Source organism: Somniosus microcephalus, chromosome 7 (assembly GCF_052327205.1).
Source record: "Somniosus microcephalus isolate GS21.2 chromosome 7, FLI_Smic_1.0, whole genome shotgun sequence".
NCBI classification, from domain to species: domain Eukaryota; kingdom Metazoa; phylum Chordata; class Chondrichthyes; order Squaliformes; family Somniosidae; genus Somniosus; species Somniosus microcephalus.
In genome coordinates, this window is record NC_140993.1 from 234,897,841 (window position 1) to 234,922,426 (window position 24,586).

The window sequence follows — 24,586 nt, forward strand, 5'->3', positions numbered from 1 at the left end:
GGGGTAAGCTTTCCTTCGGGCAACGACCGCTGGCTTTCGGAGTTCGCAGCCTGCGCGCCGGCTTCAGTGCGTTCCTTGTTCCCTTTTCTCGGCAGGGCAACCGGCGCTGGGGACAACCCGTTGACGGCGAACAGTTCCAGCCGCTGGCTGAATCTCCTCGGTCTCCCTCGCTCGGCTCTGTCTCTCCCGCTTGCTCGGGCTCTGTCTCTCCCTCAGCGGCTTCCAATCGCGCCTCCCAGCCCTCTCGCAGTCCGGTCCTTCCCTCCCCCGGCTGCGGCTGAGTTCTCCGTGGTTTCTTATTTTTATTTCTTCCTGCGCCTTACGATCCCGGTCGCAGCGCCTCGCGGCCTCGGTAGCTGCCCGGCCTTTCGCCGGTCGCGGTCGAGCTGTCTCACGACGCTGTTGCGTCTCCCAGCCCGCTTGTAGCCCGGTCTCTCACACCGGCTGCGTTCCTGCTTGTACCGCGGCTTCCGTGCCCTACGCTGCCCCAGTCTCAGCGCTTCTGGGCCCGACTTCTGTCCGGCTCCTTTCCCCCGACCATGGTCGAGTTCACCGCCCTTATCCTCCGTTTCTTTTTATTTTCCCCCTACTCACAGTCAACGTGGCCGACTTGCTTCTCTTGGCTGATCAGCTCACTCACCGCCGTGGCAGAAGGGACAATAACAGCCTGTTGCTGATGGAAGGCTTCGTGTCTGAATCCTTCCTTCTTCCTTGCTCTGCAGACTCGAGTCTTCTCTCAGCAGAACGACGAGGGCGGGTGCCTCTTCTCGACGCTCGTTAACTGCTTCGGGTGTGTCGCTGCCGCAGGGTAAGATCGAACCCGTCGCCACTGTAAAGTCTGTGGGTTATATGGTGAATTAATACACAGACTACAAGAGTAACTTTAACAGGACTTTACTATTCGAAGGTCAGGGCGAATCTGCCCAATAAATCCTTACACAGCACTTATATACCGGTGTGGTCACTCCCGGTATTACAGTATACAGCAGCCAAGATAAAGTAGTGCAACACCTAAAATAGTTCTCTTAAAGGTGGACGGTTACATACAATAGTTCTCTTAAAGGTAGAACGGTTACATACACTACAATGCCCTCTTTGCCATCGCGCACAATCACATCCATTTTTCCAAGGATCAAGCCAGTGTAGCCGCGCGTGCGGTTGGGTTTGACAATCTGGCAGGCTTTCCAAGGGTGCAGGGCATCATTGACTGCACACATGTGGCCCTTAAGGCCCCCCATCACAATCCAGGTATTTTTGTCAACCGCAAGGGCTTCCACTCCCTCAACGTACAGCTGGTGTGTGACCACAAGAAGGAAATTTTGCATGTTTATGCCAAGTACCCTGGCAGTTGCCATAACTTCTTCATCCTGCGCCAGTCTAGTGTGCCTCCGCTCTTCAGTCTGCCAGACCAACTTAACGGATGGATACTTGGAGATAAGGGCTATCCCCTGAAGACGTGGCTAATGACGCTGTTGAGGAGGCGATCCAACAAAGCTGAGGAGCGCTACAACTCCAGCCACATTTCCACCAGATCCTTAATCGAGCAAACCATTGGCTTGCTGAAGATGCGCTTCAGATGCCTGGATAGATCAGATGGAACCCTGCAGTACTCAGCAGCCAGGGTCTCCAGAATCGTCGTGGTTTGCTGTGCACTTCACAACATGGCACAGCATCGTGGCTGGCAGATGCCTGAGGAACAAGTGGCTCATTACATTGCCTCCTCAGATGAGGAGGAGGAGAGCGACAACGACCAGCTTGCAGAGGCGCATCAACCAGCGCCAGCAGCACGCGAGCACATTGCTGGCCGGGATGCATGGGACGCACTCATCTTGGCCAGATTTGCTTAGCCTGACCAATCAAAAACTTTTGTCGCACCTTCTTACCAGAGCATTGACAATGGCCAAGAACCTGCAGATTCCCATCACCCTGACCACCATACTGACAATTGCAAGTCACCCTAAGCCCTCATTGTGGAAGTCCCATTTGCAAAATAACAGAGGCCACAACTGCAACAGTTTGCCATCAGAATTTTTAATCAAAACAAGCAACTGATGGCATTTCAAAAATAAACACAACATGACACCCAAGTGACTACCCTTGTGACTACTTGCACATTATCTTCCTCTTACGCGTGCTCCTACGTGGTGCCTCCCCTATGGCTTCAGCAGATGTGGAGGCCCCTTGCTCACTTTCTTGCTGCTCCTGTCATGGCACCTTTGGCAGGTGTCCTCTGGGGTTGCGAGCCTGTGAGGGCTCGTCAACAATCTGCTGCTCCTGCGGCTGTGCAGGGGTTGAGACGCCAATCTCAGTTGGGTGGGGACTCTGGTGGGGCTCTGACCGAGGGCTTTGCAGTGGCATGGTCGTGTGAGCACTTGGAGAGGAGCCCCCAGTTCCTTGTTGTCTGCCACCAACATCCCTCTCATGGGTCAGCCCCACTTCAGAGCTAGCAAGTGGCTTGACAGCACCTTGCTGCAATTCAAGGGGGCCATGAGGACCCGTTTCTGTACTGGAAGTCCTACTCCCGAGGACTTGCCTGAAGGTCTGGTTTGTTTGCTCAATAGCTGACCATCGCTCCTCAAGAGATGGCAGTCTATTCTGAACAAAGACCATGTTTTCCATACCCTGGCGACTAAGCTCCTCCATGGACATAGCCATCCTCTCCTCTACTGTCACCATCCTCTCCTCTATATGGTAGCCAGCCTTACCATGGAGGTAGCCATCCTTTCCACGGAGGTTGCCATCCTTTCCATGGTGATGCATTCATGCGCCGTCGCCTCCACAAAGGCTCTGCTCATGTTCGCAATGGACTCCTCCATTCGCTCCACACTCGCAGCGACCCTGAAGACAAAACTTGCCAGAGACTCCTGCACCTCTTTCTGGAGTTCCAGCACCGCTCTTCTTCTGGATGGACCTGGAGGCAGAGGGTCGACATGCAGCTGAGCCGAGCTGGCAGTCCTGCACCCTCCAACTAGGACTCTCCACTGCTGTCCCTGTCTCCACAATCTGCTGATGCTCACTTGTGAGCTGTGATACACCAGGTGACAACACTGCTCTATCTCGCGAAGGTCCCACCGAGGTGTGAGTGTCTGCGCTGGTGCTGGGTGTGCTGAATTCTGATGACGCTGCGCCCTCCGAGGTTGCAGCTTCCTCTGAGGAGTCTGGAGGCTCAGGCTGTTCCTCCTGGATAGTGGGGACGGGGGCTTTCGATGGTCCTGTGGGGGAGTAAAAGAAAGAGCCAGAGATGTGAGGCCAAGGTTACATGCACATTGCATATTGCAGATGATCAAAAGTCAATCTGTTAGAGCATCAGAATCATTATCAGTGACTCATGCAATGTCAATGAGAGAGATGATAAACTATTCTGTCACCAGCTTGCTCTGATGCACCCGTCTGTCCATCCCCCATTTGCGCAACCTCCTCCACTCCCACGGTCTCCAGGGCCGCCTCTTCCCAGGGGGTGAGCTGGACTACTGAGGGTGACGTTCCTCCTGTCCTCGCTCTTTCCCTCTTATTGTGAGCTCTCTCTTCCTGCAATGAGGGAGACAAGTGGAGTTTGAGTGAGAATGAAGGAGTGAGTGTAGAGAATCCATATCATTGATGGCTAGAAGGAGACAACGATGGAGTGAGGTGGCAAGACCCAGGGCCCTCCCTGTGTGTTGTAAGTTGTTTTCATAGCATCACAGCGATAGGGAGTGTGAGGGCTGCATAGTCAAATAGTTAGGTGAATGTGACCATAGAGAGAGAGGGAATGGGTAAGGGTGTAGGGATGTCATTGTCAAGTGGGATGTGGAGGAAGAGGTTGTCAAAGCTGAGTGCTGGTGAGGAGAGGCAATGGGGATCAGATTAGGGTGCTGGGAAAGTCATACTCACTTTTCCAGTGCGCAGGTCATGAAACCTCTTCCTGCACTGAAGCCAGGTTCTGCGGCACATAGACAGCGAGCTGACCTCCTGGGCCACTTGCATCCACACAGCTTTCGTCTGCTGGGGAGGCTTCTTTCTCCCCGAGGAAGGGAAGAGCACCTCCTTACTTCCTCTTGCTCCCTCCACCAGAGCTTGCAGGGCTGCGTCATCGAATCTTGGTGCAGACTTTGGCCTACTGCTGGACATATTGGCTGAATGAATCGATCACACCACTGGCCTTAAAGTTTAAAGTCTGCAGAAGAAGCAAGGCTGCTTGCAGGCATTAAATCCAGCAGCATTGATGACATCATCGGAGGCGACTTTCAGAATGGAAAGACTCATTGGGCCAGGGGTTCCCACACGCTGGGAATCAATTGGCCAATTAGGTGAAAATCGCATTTTCCCCCACATCAAAGTGGAGTCGGGTGGATAACACGAAAAGCGGCTGACACGCCCCCAGCCCGCCCCAATGACAAAATCGAGCCCTTAGTGCAAACAAAATTGATAAAAATGTTCCATTATCCAACAGTGACCTATACACATACACACACAAACACAAACTATAACCATGCCATCTGGTCTACTCAGCAGCCTGTATGGACCTCAAAATAAGATTTAAGAATAGAAGTATATCACATTGTTAGAAAATAAATCCCTTCTTTCCAAATAATATGTGGAAAAAACAGCATAAATGCTGAACCTGGGAGATGCCATAGAAAGTTAGCATTTTCTCATTTTCCAACCTTCCTACCCACCTCTCTTCCAATTTGACCCTCCTCCCCTGGAGATTTATTTTTGAACATGATAACTCTGTTATCTTTATCAAGTGATTATTCAACATTCAAAAAAGGACTTAGAGTGTTAAAAAACAAGCCTGAAGGCTTTGTGTCTTTATGCGAGGAGCATTCGTAATAAGGTGGATGAATTGGCTGTGCAAATAGATGTAAATGGATATAATGTAATTGGAATTACAGAGACATGGCTCCAGGGTGACCAAGGCTGGGAATTCAACATTCGGGGGTATTCAATATTCAGGAAGGACAGGCAAAAAGGAAAAGGAGGTGGGGTAGCATTGCTGGTTAAAGAGGAGATTAGCACAATAGTAAGGAAGGATATTAACTCTGATGATATGGAATCTGTATGGGTAGAGGTGAGAAATACCAAGGGGCAGAAAACGTTAGTGGGAGGTGTATACAGACCCCCAAACAGTATTGCTGAGGTTGGGAATGGCATTAAATGGGAAATTAGAGACACATGCAATAAGGGCACAGCAGTTATCATGGGTGACTTTAATCTACATATAGATTGGACTAACCAAATTAGTAACAATACTGTGGAGGAGGAATTCCTAGAGTGTATACGGGAGGGTTTCCTGGACCAATATGTCGAGGAACCAACTAGAGATCAGGCCATCTTAGACTGTATATTATGTAATGAGAAAGGATTCATTAGCAATGTTGTTGTGCGAGGCCCCTTGGGGAAGAGCGATCATAATATGATAGAATTCTTCATTAAGATGGAGAGTGAAGTAGATGACGCAGAGAATAGGGTCCTGAATTTAAATAACGGAAACTACGATGGTATGAGGTGCGAGTTGGCTAGGATGGGGAGCGTTACTTAACGGGTGGACAGTGGATAAGCAATGGCAAACATTTAAAGATCGCATGGATGAACTACAGAATTTGTTCATCCCTGTTTGGCATAAAAATAAAACAAAAAAGGTGACTCAACCGTGGCTAACAAGGGAAATTAGGGATAGCATAAGACCCAAGAAGAGGACATATAAATTGGCCAGAAAAAGCAGCAAACCTTAAGAATCAGCAAAGGAGGATAAAGGGATTAATTAAGAGGGGGAAAATATAATATGAGAGTAAGCTTGCAGGGAACATAAAAACTGACTGTGAAAGCTTCTATAGATATGTGAAGAGAAAAAGATTGGTGAAGTCAAGCGTAGGTCCCTTGCAGTTAGATTCAGGGGAATTTATAATGGGGAAGAAAGAAATGGCAGACCAATTAAATACATACTTTGCTTCTGTCTTCACAAAGGAGGACACAAATAACCTTCCAGAGATGTCGGGGAATATAGGGTCTAATGAGAGGGAGGAATTGAATGAAATCAGTATTTATAGGGAAATGGTGTTAGGGAAATTGATGGCATTGAAGGCTGATAAATCCCCAGAGCCTGATAATCTACATCCTAGGGTATTTAAGGCAGTGGCCCTAGAAATAGTAGATGCATTGCTGGTCATCTTCCAAAACTCTATAGACTCTGGAACAGTTCCCATGGATTGGAGGGTAGCTAATGTTACCTCACTATTCAAAAAAGGTGGTAGAGAGAAAACGGGGAATTATAGACCAGTAAGCCTGACATCGGTAGTGGGGAAAATGCTAGAGTCCATTATAAAAGATGTAATAGCAGAGCACTTGGAAAACAGTGACAGGATCGGACAAAGTCAACATGGATTTACAAAAGGTAAATCGTGCTTGACTAATCTACTGGAATTTTTTGAGGATCTAACTGGTAGAATAGATAAGGGAGAACCAGTGGATGTGGTGTACTTGGACTATCAGAAGGCTTTCGATAAGGTCCCACATAAGAGATTGGCGTGCAAAGATAAAGCACATGGGATTGGGGGTAAGGTACTGACTTGGATAGAGAACTGGTTGGCAGACAAAAAGCAAAGAGTTGGAATAAATGGGTCTTTTTCCGAGTGGCAGGCAGTGACTAGTGGGGTACCGCAGGGATCAGTGCTAGGACCCCAGCTATTCACAATATATATTAATGATCTAGATGAGGGAACTAGATGTAATATCTCCAAATTTGCAGATGACACAAAGCTGGGTGGGCATGTGTGCTATGAGGAGGATGCAGAGAAACTCCAGTATGATTTGGATAGGTTGGGTGATTGGGCAGATACATGGCAGATGCAGTATAATGTGGATAAATGCGAGGTTATCCACTTTGGTGGCAAAAACAGGAAGACAGATTATTATCTGAACGGCAATAGATTGGGAAAAGGGGAAGTGCAACGAGACCTGGGTGTCCTTGTGCACTAGTCGTTGAAGGTAAGCATGCAGGTGCAGCAGGCAGTTAAGGAGGCAAATGGTATGTTGGCCTTCATAGCGAGAGGGTGTGAGTACAGGAGCAAGGATGTCTTGCTGCAGTTGTACAGGGCCTTGGTGAGACCACATCTTGAGTATTGTGTGCAGTTTTGGTCGCCTTATCTGAGGAAGGATGCTCTTGCCATGGAGGGAGTGCAGCGAAGATTTACCAGACTGATACCTGGGATGGTAGAAATGACGTATGAAGAGAGATTGGGTCGATTAGGCTTATATTCGCTGGAGTTTAGAAGAATGAGAGGGGATCTCATTGAAACTTATAAAATTCTAACAGGACTAGACGGACCAGATGCAGGAAGGGTGTTCCCGATGGCGGGGGAGTCCAGAACCAGGGGTCACAGTCTAAGGATAAGGGGTAAGCCATTTAGGACTGAGATGAGGAGGAATTTCTTCACCCAGAGAGTGGTGAACCTGTGGAATTCTCTACCACAGAAGGCAGTTGAGGCGAACTTATTTAATATATTCAAGAAGGAGTTAGATATATTTCTTAAGGCTAAAGGGAGCAAGGGATATGGGGAGAAAGCAGGGACAGGGTGTTATAAATCTCATCATCAAGAAACTACTTATGAAATAACGCTGGACGGCCAGCTGGTGGCGCCGTCCAAGGAGTATAAATACTCGGGCGTTGGCCCCAGCTTGCCAGGGACATTTTGTAAGACAAAGAGCTAGTGGAATACAACTAGACTTCCATGTTCTGAAACAAGTTGATTAAAGCCTTGCTTTATGCTCAAACCAAGTATGTGGTGAGTTTTATTACGTCACAGGGTACTGAATTTGGATGATCAGCCATGATCTCATTTAATGGTGGAACAGGCTCGAGGGGCCAAATGGCCTACTCCTGTTCCTATCTTCTATGTTTGTGTGTTTCTATGATTGCAAGGTTTGGCAGTGGACTTGGCCATGAGCAGCAACATACCTAGCCTGAAGTGTGGAACTCTCTCCCAGAAGAAGCAGTAGATGCTGGCTCAAATAACAATATTAAAGCTGATATTGATAGACTTTTGCTAGCCAAGGGTATTAAGGGATATGGAGCCAAGGCGGATGGATGGAGTTAGGATACAGATCAGCCATGATCTCATTGAATGGTGCGACAGGTTCGAAGGGCTGAATGGCCTCCACCTGTTCCTATGATCCTGTCCTCTCCAAACACCTTGGTCCTTTTTAACAAATTCACGATTATTATTAATCGATAATGTCTGTTAAAATACATGCTTACTATCACTTGATTACACAAGAGCTTCACACAAATATATCTCATTGCAATTTTCTCTTGTCACACTGGTCAGATTTGGCAACTCCTAAATAGGCAGCATAGTCAAAAAAACTACAGAAATGCAGTAACTTGTTTATCAATAGTTATTTTTTTTCCATAAAAAATGACCTTGAATTATAGCCAAGCTTGTTGAATCTAAAAAAAATGAACTGATACTTTTATAGGATGACACAATGGGCGGGATTTTTCTAACCTTGGCGACCTCTGGGGCGTGTGGGGACCTCGCATCTGTCTCGAACCCGGCCTCCAACAAGATTTTCCATTGATGGAGCTTGTTAATCCCACCCTGCGAGATTCCCGGCCAATTAATAGGAAGCGGGTCTGATGACGTCATTTGATAACGCGTCATCTGCTGGTTTCCTTAAAGGGACCATGTCCAAAATGATTTTGACAGTTGTGCTGTCAGTGTTCTACAGCATTGAGTTGCTGCAAACACTGACAATCACTGCACAAAGGTGCACGGCTGCACCCAGGCTCTCCCATGGCTCCCTCCATATGCTTATGGAGGGAGTCACAGCACGCAGGGCGGTTCTCTTCCCTTCCAATGGGCGGAAGAGACCTCCCCAGGACACCAATGCATCCTGGTTGCACATTGCACAAGAGGTCACAAGCAGGGATGTTGTCAGGAGGACCAGACTACAGCGGCGCAAACCTTTCAATGATCTCAGTAGATCACGAAATGTTACTGCAAAGCCACACTCAACCTCATCCTCCTGTGCCACTCATCACATCCCCATCACTCTGCCTACCCTACTCCTGCACATCCTTACTCACACCAACTTACCTTGCACCTCCACCCATCCCTCTCTACATTATCACTTCTCCATCTCACTAGCCACCCCTCACACTCACCCTCATCCTAGTCCAATCATACCAACTAACAACACACAAGGGTAGGCACTTGGGTGTTTTATGCAATGTTCATGTAAACTTTCTGTTAATCTGTTGTCAAGCGTTGAAATCTTTATTGGATTGGACTTTGCCTTCTTGGACAGATCTGTGTGCACCTTTGAAAGTGTTTTAGTGAGTTCCAGTGAATAGTGAGACATAAAATCCCCCCCCCCCCAATGGTGAAGAGTGACGTAATAAGGACTCACTACGCACTTGGTTGAACATAAAGCAAGGCTTTCATCGACTTGTAACAAAACATGGAGGTCTAGTTAGTAATCACTAGCTTCCTGTTTCCAGATTGTCTCTGGCCAAGTTGGGCCCACGCCCGGGTATTTAAACTCCTCGGACGGCACCCTCAGCTGGCCGTCCAGTAGTACTTCCTGAGTTACTTCTTGTAGAAGTTGCGATTTATGACAGAGTGTGAAAGGAATGGCTTGGACATTGTAGGGATGCTTTATGGTGCTGGTGTGGGGTGGTGCCAACCTGGTGCATCATGTGGCAGCCAGGGTGTTCCGTGTTAAGTGAATAAATCTGGACATCGTGAGGCCATCGCTGACGTCCCATGCAGCAATGCGCACAGGTGATGATACCCTGTGTCCAGTGCAGCATCAGTTGATTGAGGAGAAGGTTGGTGTGGATGTTGGTGCTGCTGGTGTACCCGGTGATGCTGGTGTTAGGGCTGATCGTTTTGGGATTCTGAGGACCAAGGTGAGATTTTTTCAAAGGGCACCGATGCTAATGGAATAGATGGCAGGTGAGGTTGAGATGACAGAAGTAATCTGTCAATGTTAAGATAGGTTGTTCCAAGAAGGTGACAATGGATAGAGAGATTACTCCAAACACTTCAAAAGTGCATAAAGCTCAAAAGTAGGTTTCAAACCCTGAAGGCTCCAGCTTCTAAGATTGGGAAGTGAACAGCTGTGAAATGATAGGTTTTATACCACTTTTGCAGCTTTCACCTATTCACAGCAATCCACAGTCATTGAGAACCCGACATACTTACCTGATCTGATAGCTGCTCTCCAGGAACCTCGTTGAAAACCTGGTAAAATGGTAACTACATGGGAAAATGGTTCTTAATTACCTTTTCATAAGCTTCTAACAATCTAAGTTGGCTGATCCGCCGCTTGGTGTCGGATCTGTTCAGGGATGACAGACCAGACGCTTGGGAAACTGAAAAGGAGGTGGGTTTACAGCGGGATACCGACCCGCTGTCAATCTTTGTGATTTTGACAGCGGACCCGCCTCCAAACCTGCAATCTGAGCACCGGCAAAATTCAGCCCAATGCTGCCACACAGTAAAAGGACTTTTTGGGACTAAAAATGGGACAGCAAGTGTTGGTAATTGTGGCTGAGATGACAGCATGGCTACAGATTAGCTGTGGATGGACTTAAAAGTGTGATCATGTGCTGCTTTCGTTAGAGGTAGGTACTTGGCCAGTAGCAGTGAGAGAAGAACATGAAATGTGATCAGCTTAGTCTGTGTGCTTTATTGGCAAGTTATAAAACGTGTGATTGAGGGTCAAAAACCTGGTGGTAAAATCAAGTAACTGTAATAGACTGAACTGAACTCTTAACAAAGAACCAATAACCATGGATTAAAGGTAGGTGCTTGTTAAGGTTAGCATTAAATAGGGATAATTTATTATTAAAGACCTGTTTAATATAGCCAGCGGTGTATTTTATTTCATTGCGTGATCTGATTTCAAGTGTTGTGTGGACTGTATCTTGTGTGGCATGGTTTACTGTGGTGTTGGACTACATTGCCCCATGCTACGCTGGTTGTGTTGCAAAAAGACACTTTAGTCCTTCCTGATTTTTAAATTCTAGTCTGAGTGTAGGAAGTTTTGGTCCCACTTTTAATGAGCTTGAGTTGGTTCAAATTGAACTAAACCTCCAAAATTAAGATTGCATTCTCATCCCCGATAAAGACACCTGTCACCAGTGTCATTTAAATTGGAATCATCATATGTCAAAATAGTTTGAACGCAGCAGTCATAATAAGATCTAGTTTAAGTTTAATCAGAATCTATTTCCAAGTCGAACTCTGATACAAGTTCCCAGCAATCTTGGCTGTACTGAGGCAGAATTTTGAGGCATCACACATTATTTACAGCATCACACTCCACCAATACACAATTTCCATTTGGGATATGTGATAAACATTAACTTCATTAAAAAATGAGTAATTCTTTATACTTATTCTTCTAGGAAATAATTCTTTGATAAAATAAAACTATTACATTTAAAGCAAAAGCAACTCTTCGCTGCTGCCATTTTCTTCAAGTGATATTTCGTGGTTTGACAGGGCTGACACAGAAATTTCAGTATCTAAAATATGGTAAATTTTTAAAAACCATTCCACATCATTACCTCGTGCAAATGAATAACTGATCTCCTGCTAGCTGTAAATGCAAGCAGCAGTGCAGTGAAGGCTAATAAAATATTTAAAACACACGCTTATCGATTAAGATCAACTTGCAGGTTGACAGCCTGTCACGGTAAATTCAGTGCCTAAAACATCTAATGATTTGGAAGCAGTCTGAATAAAAATCCCACTGACAGAACTCCTTACTGCCAGAATATATTTTTAAGTGCCTTGTCCATTCCATAACCCAGGAATTCAGTGATTAGGAAATTCTAACTCACAGTCCCAGGGTGTAGAGAATTGCTCTTTTTGGATCTGTATATCCAAGCCTGCCAACTAATATCATTCATTGTGGTACAAGCACAGTGTGCAGACAGAGTAATAAGAACAAAAGAATTAGGAGCAGGAATAGGCCATTTGGCCTCTCGAGCCTGCTCCGCCATTCAATAAGATCATGGCTGATCTTCGACCTCAACTCCACTTTCCCGCCCGATCTCCATACCCCTTAATTCCCCTAGAGTCCAAAAATCTATCTATCTCAGCTTTGAATATACTCAGTGACTCAGCATTCATAGCCCTTTGGGTAGAGAATTCCAGAGATTCACAACCCTCTGAGTGAAGAAAGTCCTCCTCATCTCAGTCTTAAGTGGCCGACTCCTCATCCTGAGACTATGCCCCCTAGTTCTAGACTCTCCAGCCAGGGGAAACAACCTCTCAGCATCTACTCATTAATCCCCCTCAAAATCTTACATGTTTCAATGAGATCACCTCTCATTCTTCTAAACTCCAGAGAATGTGATACAAGCCAATGGCTCCAGGTAAAGTGTAGTGATGACAATCCTGTGCGACCAGCAGTGAAAGGGTGAGAATGAGTTTGAACAGTTCCAGTCTAGTCAATCTTTCTAGCAGTCTAGTAAGTAGGAAACCAAACCGGGATAAATTAGGGACTTTACAATGGAAGTGAAGTTTAAAAGTCCTTGGGGGGAAAATTTGGTTGCTTTGCGCCTCCCGTTAGCGCCCTAATTCAGTGGGAGGTTACCGGTGGTGGTAACTGTTAGTGTCCCGTGGCGCTGCGCCACCGGCAATGACATCATCACCATGCACAGCACCTCGCTCGCGATCTTCGGTAGCGCCCCCTGACTTACCGCCGGACGCTATGTCCGACGGGATCAGGGGGGCCTACCTGCGGCTGGGGCGGTGCTAGTTAAAGGGGAGATGGCGGGCGGTCATTTTTGTTGCTGGCCGCCTGCCAGCACCTGCCCCCGGCCCACGTGAAGCCCCCCCCCCCCCCCCCCTCGGGGTGCCGGTTGCTCTCTGTGAGCCCGGCACTCCTCTTAAGTGCCTGCACTCCCGATCCCTGGTGGCCCAGCTGGGCGCCAGGATGTGCTGCGCCAGGCCCCTTCCCTTTACTAAGGGGAGGAAGGCCTGCAGTACCACGGCGCGACGTGCCGCAGCGCCACGCCCCAAGAGAGACGCGGGGCGCTTCCAGTAGTGCCCCTCCTCCCTCTCGGGGTGCTACCTGGGAAAAGCGGCCGCAGGGGCGCTAATTTTTTCGGGACGCTAAAAGTAGCGCCCTGGCGAAGTTAGCGTCCCAAAGAGGGCGCGACTCAATTATTCTCCCCTTTACTTTAAATTTAAAATAAATAATTAAATAAGTCATGTAATGCTAAACCCACAGGGGAAAAAGCCTCCTAGATAATTTCTGCTCTCCCTTTCCTCAGTTTTAGCCACCTATCAATTAATTTCCTTCTTCAACTAGTGAAGCAGGTTTGGGACATGAGCATCTCCCACAACCCATTACTTCACGCTGTAGTAGGATGGTGCCAGTCTTGTCGGCTTTTCTCCCCTCCGAGATGGAGTACTTTCAAATCATAAAATGCTCCATCTAGTCACCCAGTCAGTGAGAAAAAAAGAGTTCCTGGGATAACAACGGAATCTGAACATGGCTGAATTGGCAGCATTGTCACCTGCGAGTCACAAGGTTGCGGGTTGAAACCCCATTCCAAGACTTCAGCACATAATCTAGGCTGACACTTCAGCGCAGTGCTGAGAGAATAGTGCATTGTTAGAAGTGCTGCCTTTCAGATGAGATGATAAACTGGCACCCTCACAGTTCAAGTAGACATGAAAAATCCCATGGCAGCATTCGAAGAAAAGCAGGGCGGTGTGTTCGCCAACATTCCTTCCAATAACACTGCCACTAAAACCAAACTAACTGGCCATTCATCTCATTTGCTGCTGCTTGTCGGAGCTCTGTGGGGCTATGTATTTGCTGACATAACAACACTTGACTACACTTCAAAAGTGATTTATTGGCTATTAAGTGCTTTGGGACATCCCAACAACATGAAAGATGCTGTTATTGCAGATTCTTTCTAACCAAGTTGGAAATTTGAACCTCTGATTCGGAGTCCCATATTTATGGCTATCAGGCCACTTCAATTCCTGGGGTACCCTGAAATTCCATGATTCAATTTTATTCCATCGGTGATAATACAAACATGGGATTTTCTTTCCAATGTTATAGTAACTTCATCATGACATTCTGGGCATGATTCCATTTCTGGTTCTACTTTGGCATAACCTTGGCATTAGCTGTTGCAAGATTTCATTTATATTAGAAAGGAGTGCTCATGTTTTGTTGTGCTATGGTACAGAATGTGGCAAGTACCCTATATCTAATTTTAACAAGTGAAGTTATAGTATTCTTGTCCTTTACAGTTATTAGGTAGCTAGAAAAGTTTTGCCACTGTTTGGTTGACAGCACGATAAAAGTCCTCCAGTATGACATTGAAAAGCATAGACCAGCTCCTGACAGACAGTAATGAAGTAAAATGTGTCCATGGGGGGACAGCTCCATGCTGAGCTCTCGCCACAGTGTTATAATTTCACCCACAGAAATAAACCACATGTGCACAAGGCTGTGGAGCAGCTGTTTACTAAACAAATTCTGAAAAGCTAACAGCAGAAATTTTAAAGAGGCACTCATTTCATGAAAGATTGTTTAACAGATCTTTATCTGTGTGGAGGAAAGCAGGAAGAAGAGCCAGAGGAATCCTGGGTCGCTGCCCCCCAGGGGAACATCGCAAGCAACTGACACAATGGGGGTAATTTTAACCCCCAAAAATGGGTGGGTTTGGGTCGGGTGGGGAGTTAAAACATTTTTAAATGTCAAACCCGAACCGACCCCGCCATGAACCCGCCCACTTACGGTTTTAGTGGAGGCGGTATGGGTGCGCAGGCGACCAATCCGTTTGGGGAAACCAGTTCTTCCGGGTTTCCAGTCCATAACTCTTCCCGCTCCACACCCCCCTCCTTCACCCCCACCCCCCGCCCGCTCCAAACACGTGTCCCAGTAAATATCAGAGCCAATGACAGTTTGCGTGTTTGCATGCAAACGGGACCAAGTTCTCCAAATACTTTCCAATGAAGGCAGGTCAGGCCCAATTTCCTCACGGGTTATGTTGGGGAGAAACATTGCATAAGGAGCTGTTCAGCCAGCACCCCACTCCCTTCCAACAGTAATTCAGGCATCGTATAGCATATTTCCTGTCATTTCTGCCTTAGCCATGCTGGATGCCAGGGACATCTGTGCATCCCTGACATCCCTGCTAATGGTTTCGGGGGCAGGGTGTTAAAGTTTACATTACCAGTTTTCCAATAATACAATCAATCATCGAGCCAGGCATAGCGCCACAGTAATTTCCGTCCTCCCAATCGGAGGACGGCACCCAGCAGAGCCAGGGATGCAGTCAGGGGGCAGATCTGCTGCCATTGTGACAGATAGGAAATCTGGAACCGTCCCTCTTTAAAAATCGAACACAAGAGCTGAGTGTCTACATTGTCGGTAATTATCCCTACACTAACACGCTGCTGTGAGGTAAAGAAAAAAAATACATTGAAAACATTTCTAGGGAAATATCATTGTGAGTTGCCAATCCTACCATTTGATTCATGAAATCAGATCATCTGTCACTTAAAGTAGGATGGGCCACAGTCATAGAGAACTAACATTTGATAAGCAACGCAAATGATATTCAATGAAAACACATAAAGATAGAGCAGGTTAAAAACAAATTGAACACAACAACTAATTATTTCTATTTGAATTATCCTTTAGATTTAGATTCAAGTGTACTTGAGGTTCACTTCAGGACTTCATGTATGTTTGTTTCCCTTTCAAAGCGTCATTCTCATGTGTCTCAATTCACTTATTATGAAAGTAAGTAAGTGAATTACACCACAGCAAAAATACATTAAAATCAACAAATATTTAGCGATATATTGTAGGGTTTGAAAATCCACAACCACGTTTTATTGGAGCCCTCTAAGGGCAAGGTGACCAAAATTGGATTGTCCTATACAGTTTAAAACCAACATTTTCGGCCAATGCAGTGGTCCCGAAAAGCAGGCTGGGATATCTGAATACAGGGGACTGTGGCTCAGAAGCGAGCCATAGATGTCGGCCAATCGAAACAAAGTGCATTCTCAAAGGCCAACCAGGGGACTGAGTCGGGCCTGAAGCAAGGAAATCCCCGGCCAATGGTGACTACCCGGCCCAGGTTTGAATATGTGACTCACCCCTAATCGAGCTATGAGTACAGGCCATCATCACCTTAATCAACTCGGACTAAGGACAATAGTTTTGGGATCACTTCAGTTAAGAGGTGGCCCAAAATAATCAAGTCCCAGGACTGACACAATGGGACAGCCGACTTGGAGGAGCCGATGTGCACTCAAAACAATACCCCTGCCCTCACACTTGTAAACACCAATTTAATTGGGCGCGAAGAGGCCGAAATGGAATTGGGTATAAAATACAGAACCAAGAGATTATTAGGTGACCAGAAGAAAGAGCAGGAGAGCAGGTTAAGAAGCTGAGGGAGAGACGAGCTGGGGCGAACTACCATCTAAAGAACTCCAACCACGCTGATGAGAAGATCCACCATCAGGCCCCAGACTCAATCGGCATACTGAAAGTTTACTCCGCTACCAGACGGCGCAACATCACCGCAAGAAACCGCACCGTATACCGACTCCCGTCCCGGGGACATCAACAAGAAGACACCAACGACCGAAGTGGCTGTGGAAGACGGCATTCACTCCCGCTATTTCGGGAGCCTTTTCCATCAAGCACAAACCAACCAACAACAGCAACAACCCAACAACCGCACTCAAAATAGGCTGTGAGTATAATCCAAGGGCCTGCAACTGTCAGTCTAGTCTAGGTAGGAAAGTGGGTTGGTGGGATTGGACTTGGTGAAGTTAAAACAGTGTTAAACATTTTCGTTATGTCCGTTCTCTCCCATATTTTATTTATAGTTATAGAGTGTGTGTGTTTATTACGTTTGTGGTAGAACCAAATAAAATTGGTTGTCACCTGTTTTTTCCAAGGACTACTTGTCTCCGAGTGTCTATTTAAAGTGCATCGTTCTCCATCCAAATTCTGGAGTTAGAACCAGATAGGGGCATTAGGGCGCTTCGAACCCGTCAAACAAGGGAACAGTAGGCTAGGGAAAAAGAGAGGGGACTATAGGAGCCCTTGGGCTCAGGAGTACCCCACAGATTAGGTATAAACTGTGCGGGTCGTCACCGTATTCTAGTCCTCCTCTATAAGCTGTTGTTCTCTATCTCCTTAGAGGGTGTTTAGTGACACCCGACCTGCAGGCTAACATAAGCTGCAAGGGTATAAAGGAGACAGAGGCCCAATACATTAACAGGCACTAAAGACCCCTGTAATTGGGCAGAAAATAAACCCCCTACAATATGAAATGTTAAATATATTCCTAGAATCAAGTCATTAGTGCTTGTACTCTTCATTCTTGCTTTAGTTTTAAATTTTGAATGATGGTTTCTGCTCATCAAGGTTAAGAGATTCCAAGAGTAGAGAATGGCACACTTTTCAAGCTATACTAGTATCCATTCACTAATTTTAGCAAGAAAATAAACTTGAATATAAAGTGGAGAACACCAAGTGATGGTTTGCTAAGCATTTAAATCTCACAGAAGGGAGAGTGTTTATAAGAACATGAGAAATAGGAGCAGGAGTAGGCCATATGGCCCCTCGAGCCTGCTCCACCAGCCAGTAAGATCATGGCTGATCTTCAACCTCAACTCCACTTTCCTGCCCTATCCCCAAGGTTTCAGGTGATAAAACTGATAGAGAGTTCCCCAAGAAAGAGTCGTGGAATGCAAAGGTTTTCCATTGATGTTCCATTGATAAAGGTATTGTAGCTAGTGTGTCACTCCGTAAACATGGAGGTTTGCCTTCAATCATTCAACTCCTGTGGTGCTGCTGACATGATCTCGTTGAGGATAGATAGCTCAGTTATATCTCATTTATGTTTGCAGAGGCTAAATTGGCACAGAATAGTCCACCCTTATCAGATCCCTTGGTGCTTGAGCTGTTTTAAGAAGTAAGAAATGAATTTTTTCTCTGCTGCCTGATAAACAGAGCAACATTACTCCCTCACTGGGAAGGTACAGCCTTTGTAGAACACTAAAGTTTGTTCAGGTAAAAGCAAGCTTTCTTTGGCATTCCCACTCAAGCATTTCCAGACACTTGTGTTATTTGCATGCTTCAACTTAGATTTCATGATTACCAAGAAGTTGAATGCTTGTAACCCCAGAGAGATCAGAGCCCATATATAGATTTCAGATAGGTGGACAGCCTCACAGTTGCAGCCTTTTAATAAGGCTGACAAATAGCGTTGAATTATGGGCAGTTTTGTGTTGTTGACTTGTACATCCCATATTGAGACTTTTGAGACTTATTTCACTTAGGAGTCTTACAACCAGCTGAAAGAGGAGAAAATATTTGAGCCTAGGTCTTGAGCAGGGCTACTACTATTGCACTACAAGAGCCTTCGAGGGACCTTAAAGGAGCAGAAGCACCCCAAAGATCACAAGTGCAGTCTTACTGAAGGCTTACGTTGAGAATTTGGAGACCACTACAAGGCCCTCTTGCACCATGGTGGGACACCAAGGCATTTACAGATGCTTCCTAGAGCCTACCACCACCATAGCCATGGCAGCCACCCGAAGGGCCAGTAAGTGGTGAAGATGGTACCAATGGCCCAATGGAGGGTAGATATAGAGAAATCCTGGTCAAAACAGTGAGGCGGATCACCACTTTCCTCATTCTCCATTGCAATTCTTCCCTGTTTCAGCTGAGATTGTGGAGCGGAATCCCAGCCACTATCTTAGATTCCTCTACAAAATCATCGGTCAGCCGCATCCTTTCAAAGCTGAAATGCCTAAGTTTCTTCAGTCTTACTTCATAAATCTGGGTATTGACAGGGCTCCTTTGTGCCTTAGTAAGCAGAGCTCAATGTAGTAGCCAAGGTGTGTTCCGATTAGAGCACTAGATTTAGAGTGCTAAATGATTACTTCGCATCTGTTTTCACTCAAGAAGAGGATGCTGCCAATGTAGCAGTAAAAGAGGAGGTAGTAGAGAAATTGGATAGGATAAGAATAGATAAGCAAAAGTTACTTAAAAGGTTGGCAGCGATCAAAGTAGAAAAGTCACCCAATCCGGATGGGATGCATCCTAGGTTGCTGAGAAGGGTGGAAATTGTGGAGGCTCTGGCCACAATCTTTCAATCCTCCTTAGATATGGGCGTGGTGCCAGGGGACTGGAGGATTGTAAATGTTATACCCCTGTTCAAAAAAGGGGAATTACAGGCCAGTCAGCCTAACGTCAGTGCTGGGGGAACTTTTAGAGACATTAATCCGGGGCAAAATTAATTGGCACTTGGAAAAATATGGGTTAATAAATGAAAGCCAGCATGGATTTGTTGAAGGCAAATCATGTTTGACTAACTTGATTGAGTTCTTTGATGAAGTAACGGAGAAAGTGACTGAAGGTAGCGCGATTGATGTTGTGTATATGAACTTTCAATAAAAGCAAATTCCACATTCTAACCACGCTCTGGGTAAAGAGGTTTCTCCTGAATTCCCTATTGGGTTTATTAGTGACTCTATATGAAATCATTAAAAACTATAACGGTAGGCTTTCTTAATGACTCAGCATGCAAATACATCTTGTATTGTTATATAGAGCCATAAAAGTTCCAGGTTTAATCTCTATATCTGTGCTGATTTTGTTGAGCTCAGCTTTGGGCTGCAACGATTAGTCTGTGTCCCCAGGCTGGAAACAAGAGAAAGGAAAACTATCAGCCAGGCTTCCTGTTCCTGATTATTGTTCCAAGACACTGCTGGGAATGTATATTGTATAGATGTGAAGGGAGAACAGCGTTAACCTTGTTTGTGAAATTCCCCATGGTCAGGTAGCCTGCTGACATTCATTGTCTAGGACCACACATACAGAATGAACAGTTGGATAAGGTATGAGAGAGTTACTGGCACCCAGAAAAACACTTGTCAGCTTAGGGGAGAAATGCTGAAGTGGTAACTGGGTTGTGATTTCTGGTATGAAAAATAACCAAAATCAGCTGTGCCATCATGGGAAAATGTCACTCATCGTTCAGGAAGGGGATGGGGATTCAGAAGGATCAATGCTCTCACCTACCTCCTTACCTCATACATGTCAACAGTGAATGTTGCACATTAAGTCAGCATTTTGTGGGCTGAATCAGCATGTACTGGTAAAATTTAATGTGAACCGGGGCATCTTTGCTCTTTTTCTTTGCCGTTCCTCTCTTTACCTCTCATACCCGAGTCTCCATTACCCATTGGCTTCCCTGCTCCTACCAAACTTTGGCTGCTAATAGACTGTCTTGTCAACATTGCTAATGGCGGTCATCCCTGCTGCAGTAATCTGTAGGCAGGAATTATCTTGAGAACAGAAGTTCCAGCCTACAATATACAGTGGTCAGCGACAGTGTCTTTAGTGGTGAGAGTAGCGCTGAGGAGAGAGAGGGGGCCTGTCCTGGTCCATTACTAGTCCGATTCAATTGGAGTGGGGCTGGGGGGGGTGGGGGCAGATGTCAATGAGGGGGTTGTAATGGATGGCATTGAAGGGGCAATGGGTTGAAATGAGGGAGAGAGCAGGGAGCAATGAAGGTGAGAGGAAAATACATGAGAATGAAGGGGGAAAAGGAATGAGAAAATGAAGAGGGCAGAGAAAGGGGAGAAGCAACTTGAACTGAGAGAAGAAGAATGCCAGATTGAATAGGGGGTGATGATGAAATACCAGATTGAACAGAGTTGAAAGGGAAAGAGCGCCTGGTTGAATTAAGGAGAGAGGGAGAAGAGTTCCAGTGTGAATTATAAGATTTGGAAGAGCAGAGGGTGTCTCTGTGAAAGGGTGGGGAATTGAACGGGGTATAAGTGCCTCTGTGAACTAGGGTAATGGGGTTTCTTGTGGAAATATGACTGGAAGTACTTTAGGGGACGTGATGCTCTGGATGGTCAGTTGTAAATCCAAAGGTTACTTTGCTTTTCATCTTTTAGATTAAAACTACTAATTGTGCAATATAGAAGTGCTCAAAATTGATCAGAATGCTTCATTTTTAATGTAAAAATTCAAAAATTTCCTGGGAAAACATGCCCCTGACTTAACCACCTCCCACCCCACAAGAAATCCACCACCAATTTTGAGCCTTCAACATTTGGAGTCCCCCTTCAGGTTTTCATGTACTTAGGTTTTATTTTCCTCTAATATAATGAAGGAACATTGTCTGGACCTACAGCTTCAGTTACAAAACCCATGTAATTACTTGTTTTCATACGTCAAAGGTTTATAATTAGGACCATCAGTTATTTTGAAGCATGCGGTCAGTTTTTGCTAGTTTTCCAGGTTAGCATGTGGAATCATAGGACCATTGCCAGGACCTATGAGCCGATTGCTTGACCAGGGGTGGACTGTGTCTCCTGGAGAGACCAAAAAAGGAGAAAAAAAGACAATTAATACCAAATCAACTTTAAAAGAGCATTTTCATAGCGGTTGAAGGATGGATAACTCCAATCCCTAATAGCAATACCTAACCCTCTCGGTCCAATTAGGGGCCAAGTGTGAAAAGCATTTTGGCCCATATAATATATGAGACAAGGACTCACTTTATTGCCTGTAGGGAGATTATAGTGATTTAAATTGGAGAAAAAAAATGAATAGCCATTGGTTTACACATGAATGCAAACGCTGGCAGTTTTCTCACAGAATTTGAAAGGGAAAATATTTTGTGGTACATTCATTTAAATAATTCATTCCACTTGTATTGATCAGCCAGTAATTAATGTTATCCATACACAACGTTCTAGAATCAGCAGCAATATTCGACAGGGTGTTTAGCAGGCAATTTTCTGCGCAGTTACTATTGATCAGCTGCTACCTTTCCCATGTCTAAGAAAAGGGTCATGGCACAATCAGCATTTAACCAGCACCGTTTTATGTGGAGCTGTCATCAAGGACACACCAACTAATACAGTCTACTGAATTGGCTTTCAAAGGTGGAGTACTCGCTCTGTTCCTAATTATTCATTCACAGTTTTGAGCCACTCACATCCTGGCTTGGATAATTTGGAGTTATGGAAGAAAATGGACAACTGTACTTGATACCAGAATTTTAAAAAAATCTTTTAAGTGGGTTGCCTGAGCAACAAGCAGTCCTGTAGTTGGCTCTCCCTCGTGCAATGGTCTCCCCTCCTACTTACCTACCTTGATTGCAAAGCAGGGACTGGTGGATAAAGCATAATTAAAACATTAAAAAAAAATCTGCATAGGCACAAGAGCAGATTTTGCTTAAACAATGCAAGATTTTTCTTTTCTTCTACTGTGCAGCACACAGGGATAATATTTCATCTTCAGTACTCCCAGCCCATAAATCTTTGCCACAAGGGCACTGAAAGTGAAATTATAGCTACAATATTGGCCCAGTTTTTGCTGTCAAAATAATGGTGAGGCTAATGGCGTGCACTCTATTTATACATAAATGGTACAGCAACTTCAGGCAAGGGGCCGATACGCGGTTAAATGCTAATATCCAAAGGTTGCTGTCCGAGTTGATCCGATGTTTGGTTCGCAGAAACGGCGTTGTGTTCCGGCTCACCATTGACATGCACAGAATGGCATGAAGTTGCTGCATGTGCATGATAGATGTTAACTAAACTCGCCGCAAAAAGTTTAAGTTTTGGCATCTTAAGAGCAAGTACCCTTTTAACGATGCGATAATTGTTAATTACTGCCAATCAACTTCTCTGGGACTGAAAATGAACTAGTAATAGTCTGGAGTCTCATTCCTTCAGGTGTTAATTGTTGTTGGAGGTTTTTAAAATGTCAAATTTTAAACATTTTGGGCTAGAAATTCAGTGGGCTTTGCGCCCAGTTACCGCCCAAATAGGGTTTCTGCGCCAGTGTAAGAGGGTGCGCTGATATTCAGCGCTGCGGTAATGGCGGCGGTAGCCGGTAGCGCTGCGCCGACACCGATGACGTCATCGGTGTGCGCAGTGCCCCGGTTCCGCCCCGCTTCCGGCCCAAACCCCATATTTAGTTGCGGCCGCCTCTTCTGCAGCGGCCGCAAACAGCGATTGAAAAACGGGGCCGTACTGCTGCGCTACTGGGGCGCTTTAAGCTGGAGGTGCGGCCGGCCGCTTTTTCGGCGGCCGCCTGCCCGCACCTCCTTCCCCGGCCTCCTCCACCCCCCCCCACGGCATTGCCGGCTGCTTTCCGCGAGCCCGGCACTTCTCCGTGGTGCCGGGCTCATTTGCCGGCACAATCCAGCGGCGATCTCGCTGTTGCAGGCACCTCCCCCTTAAGAGAAGGAGCAGGCCTGCAGTACCGCAGCCTGCCGCTCCGCAGCGGGTGGCGCAGCGGGGCCTACAGTGCAGAAATTCACTTTCAGCGCCCCAAGCGGGGGCGGGCACACCCTGGAATAGCGGCCGGTTCCGACTTGGGGCGCAAAAAGTGAATATCGGACGGTCGCACATGGCTCCGCGCCCAGCGCTAACTTTTGGCCGTTAGCCAGCTGGCGGGGCCATAGTGATTTTCTAGTCCTTTATTTTTAATTTTCCTCTCTTTATTTTCTCTCTTAATCCAATCTTCTTGCCCTCTATTTCGCTTTCCGCGCCTGATTTGACATTGAATTCACCCACGCTAATTTACATTTCCTTCTCAGTCTTTGCGCTGTTAATTTCACAATCCTTCAATCTGATTGGTTAAGGAGATACCCAATTGCTTGCCCCGTTCATTCAGGTCCCAGATGCCGGTTTCCCTCGCTGCAATATTATCAGCTCGCACTTTCAGCAACTGGTAGGAACACTGGCATAACATTTAACTAATGAAAACAATATTCAACACAGCTGTAAACAACATACTGCACAATTTACACCACATTCAGATAGTCCTCTCAGACCTTATCTGTGGCAGGAGAACAGTTCCTAGAGCTGCAGAGAATGGGGAAGGTCAAGGAATAAAGCTCCTGACTGCACAAGGAATGGGAAAGGCTACAAGAGATGCATACCATATCTACAGACGATGGCAATGGCTGTTGTTTTGTGAGACCTACAAAAGAATTTTTAGTATACCGTGAGACAATGTGCATGTTCCCACTTCCCCCAACTGTATTTTCCCTCAGATACTGCAGCTGAAACTTAGAATTTATTTTATATGTTTCAGCGGTAGGAATGTTGTTCTGTATGGTTTATATGCACAAGTAATTTGCAGCGCGAGTTCAGCTGATTAAACGCTAGAAGTAACCCTAAACACAACTGAGGGTCTTTGAGCCTTGGCTCTTGCCAACCTGCACTTAAGCTCTTTGGGCTTAGGAAAGCGATGCGTGTCCCTACAGCAAAGAGCATGCACTCATATAGTGGCCAGACACAAACTTCAGTTTCCATGCATTGCTCAGTAGCTTGGTTGTGGAGGTTCTTTTGCATGATGATAAGTTTGTGTGTTTGTATCAACAACTAGCAAAACAAAATAAATATTTAAAATAGAACGTAATTTTGCATTTAATCATTTTATTTTCAGTTTCAGCATTCGTGATAGGATTTTATTTTTCATAGTAGTAGGTCTAGGATCACCTCTGGTGCATTCAGCACCTTAATTTGATGAATGCAAGACCAGGATATGAACT

At 45.8% G+C, this 24,586-nt stretch overlaps 1 protein-coding gene across 1 annotated transcript in view; it reads right to left on the reverse strand.

The window, feature by feature from the left end:
- Positions 1-24,586, reverse strand: part of LOC147115148 (coiled-coil domain-containing protein 102A-like) — an 830,702-nt gene that overhangs the window by 448,724 nt on the left and 357,392 nt on the right. The gene's annotated exons all lie outside the window — the stretch shown is intronic.